At 45.0% G+C, this 3,562-nt stretch overlaps 1 non-coding gene across 1 annotated transcript; it reads right to left on the reverse strand.

Annotated features, from left to right (window-relative positions):
• Positions 1–1,659: 1,659 nt before the first annotated feature.
• Positions 1,660–1,848, reverse strand: LOC118666705. Its single transcript, XR_004971047.1, has one exon. It is a non-coding gene; the product is annotated as a U2 spliceosomal RNA (small nuclear RNA).
• Positions 1,849–3,562: the final 1,714 nt, after the last annotated feature.

Below are 3,562 nucleotides of genomic sequence, written 5' to 3' on the forward strand. Positions count from 1 at the left end.
ATCCAGCAGTCACAGGCTCTGTGCCCAAGTGTCCCCATGATGAGCTCGTGACCCCAGATGCATGCATAGAATCAGGTGCATGCAGAGAGGAGAGTGAAGACGCTGCATGGAGTAAAGCTAGCACCGTGTTTGCTTCCTCCTCCATAGAGGGAGGCAGCTAGCTAGCACATGTTCCCCAGGAGGCTATCCCTTTGCTTATCATTCAGCTACTCTGTGGCAGGTGCCCTGATGAGCAGAATGGACAGCAGGAGTCAAGGTCTAGGCACTCTGAAGGCGACGGGAACAGCGCAGGCTTGAATGAGATGGAGGCAGAGAGCCCGAGCACTGCACCCTGTGACGTGCTCACTGTGTCCTCACATGGAGGAAGGCTGAGGGACTCTGTGGGGTCTTTTTTATAAGGACACTAATCCCATTTCTGAGGGCTCCACCCTCATGACCTGAATACCTCCTCAAGGTCTTACCTCCAAATACCATCACCTTGAGGGGCAGGTTTCAACTTATGCACCTGGGGGGAGGCGCATGTCAGAGACAGAAGCACTCAGGGACAGTGCTGGCTGGAGGAGGGCTCCAGGCAGCAAGGACCTCGGAGAGGCCTCCAGGAGCAGAGGGTGCTCCCAGCCACTAGCTCGTAGAAAGGCACTTTGTACTTGGCTAACCTATTTGGCATCTTAAGAAATAAGGCCCATGTAGAATTATATTTAGAAATGAATATTTCATACCTGCTTCTTATTTAGGAAATGCTTGGCAGTTCAGAAATTATTTAATTACCTTAATCAATGGCCTAAGATCTGAAAGTTAAAGTATCTGGAAATTAAAACTTAGTGAATAATATTAAATCTTTATGTTTCTTCCCATTGTGAGACTATTACAAAATTTAACTCTATAGCCCTAACCGGTGTGGCTCAGTGGATAGAGCGTCGACCTGTGGACTCAAGGGTCCCAGGTTCGATTCCGGTCAAGGGCATGTACCTTGGTTGCGGGCACATCCCCAATGGGGGTGTGCAAGAGGCAGCTGATCGATGTTTCTCTCTCATCGATGTTTCTAACTCTCTATCCCTCTCCCTTCCTCTCTGTAAAAAATCAATAAAATATACTTTGAAAAAGAAAAATTTAACTCTATAAAATGTCATGTTGTACATGTATTTTTAAATTTTAAACAAGTTATGAAAAAATAGTTATCTAGTCTGTAAAATGAGTTTAGGGATTTTAGGAAGCTAGAATCAGGAATTAAATTAACTGTGTTTTAATACAAACAAAATTATTGTATGAACTTTTTTGTATGAGAAACTAATTTTGAAAGATGTTGAATTTTTAATGACTTTGTCCCACACGTACTGTTTTATCTTGGACATGAACTTTTTGAAAGCGCATAGCTATTTGTAAATGTACTTACTATTAAGGGTGGAGAAAAAAGAAATATAGTTTAATAACTTTATCTTTTTCTTTTTTTCTTGATTTCAGAGAGAAGAGAGAGGGAGAGATAGAAACATCAATGATGAGAGAGAATCAATGATTGACAGCTTCCTACACGCCCCCATATGGGGATCGAGCCCACAACCGGGGCATGTGCCCTTGACCAGAGTTGAGCCCAGGACCCTTCAGTCTGCAGTTCGACGCTCTATCCACTGAGCCAAACTGGTTAGGGCTTTTATTTTTTTTTCTTGGTGCACCATTCCCGGAGGTACTGAAATACCAGTCGATGCGTGGAGTGGATGGAGCAAGCTCCTATTCCATTTCCCTGCTCCAAAAATACATTTAATATAATGTCCTCAGAGAGAGGACGTACCAGATATTAAACTGATAAGAACAGACACTACACTTGATCTTAGCCAAAAGGCGAGAAGCGATAAACTTTGTCTTTTTTTATAGATATTTTGACTATCTGTCATGAAAGGATACATACTAGTATAAAGTGATTTTTTTTTTCAATCTTTCCCTGCGTAAAAAACTTTCCCAAAAGACAAGAGATAGGGTTAGAAAATAAAATGAAGAAGGTAAATATAAAATTTTCATTGTTAAAGGGCTAATTATGTTTCTGGAAAGAAAGTTTAGATGTAGAAAAAGAACCTGTGATGCAAACACCCTAGACCAGTGACATGGAGCTGGCTTTGATACCGGAAGTTTCCTTAATGGACACGCAGACCCGCAGGAGCAGGACGTGGACGATTCTGTGACTGTCACAGCGGACCGGTCTGTGAGGGCTCAGGCGTGAACCGCGGCTGACGCTGAGTGGTAAGCAAGCAGCAGGCGCTGCGCTTAGCCGGGGCACATGCGGTCTGGTCACTGTCGTGTCTGGACAGTGTTGACGTTCCTGTGCGCAGACGTAGCCACAGGGGTCTTGTTTTGAGTTGACCCAGGCAGTCACCACGTGGCTCTGTCTGAGCTCTGCGGGTCAGCCCGGACCACGCTGGTGTGGGGCGAAGTCAGACCTGGTGCTGGGACCGCTGTCCTCTCTCTGTGCCATGTCACAGCTGTGGCATCAGCTCATGACAAATATGAAAAATGTTGTTCAAGGTTTGACCTTATTGACAAAAACATTAGTCAGACGAGAACAGTTAACTGTTTCAGAAACAGTCTAATTCTGCTTTCCCATTTCTATTAACGAATGCATCCCGTGGACAACCATCTCATACCCCACAAGGAGAAATAAGCGAACCCCATGTCCTCATGTATCAGTGTAAAGAAGCCCATGTTTAAGGTCCCTGGTTTAATACGTTTACAGCAATATCCCAGGGTTCATAGGACTTAGAATGCAATGCTTTGGCAACGAACAATTGTTCATGAATAAAAATGCTCACCCACTAAATAGGACTCAAATCAAGGATAAAAGCAATAAGGCTGCTCTTGTTTCTGGAAATTGCAGCAGCTTTGTGGAGCGATCTTTAGCACAGTTCCCAGTAGCCGCCCAAACCAGTGGCACTGCATGTATCTGAAATTTTGAAAGTGTCCTGTCGTTACACCAGATGCATTTCAATTGATGCCTTCGGACTTTCTAATCATATCTGCGGTGTTGAGTGAGGGGCTGTGTTTTGGCCACAACGAATCATCAGGCGGCATCCATCGGCGTCCCATGCTCACGCTCACGCTCATACACACGCTTACACACACACAACCTCCCCACTAGCTCCAACTGCCTTCTAACCTCCAACCTCACAGAGACACCTGACAACGGTCCTCTCGGGTGTTAAACCGGCTCCCTGCTCACACGACATGCGGGCTTTGATTTCAAACCAAAGCTGCTGAGTAAGACTCAGCTCAGACTAGGTCTCCAGGCCCATCCTCAAATGGCACCTCGGCCCCCGTTGGAACGCAGAGTTGCCTGTTCAGGCAGCCGAAGTGATGAGAACTTTCGCTGAGTGAATGAAAAAAAAAATGCCCACAATCCCCCACCTGGAGGCTAAATCATAGGTGAGATTTTGACGTGGTTGCCTCCACTCTCTGAATTAGACACTACTTTCTGCAAGCAACGTAGGAAGCATTGTATATATGCTCTGGGTATGTTTCCAACACACACCACAGCTTGTTTCTCTTGTCACTTACTTTCTTTCAAACATGATTTTCA

Source organism: Myotis myotis, unplaced genomic scaffold (assembly GCF_014108235.1).
Source record: "Myotis myotis isolate mMyoMyo1 unplaced genomic scaffold, mMyoMyo1.p scaffold_m19_p_11, whole genome shotgun sequence".
Taxonomy (NCBI): Eukaryota; Metazoa; Chordata; class Mammalia; order Chiroptera; family Vespertilionidae; genus Myotis; species Myotis myotis.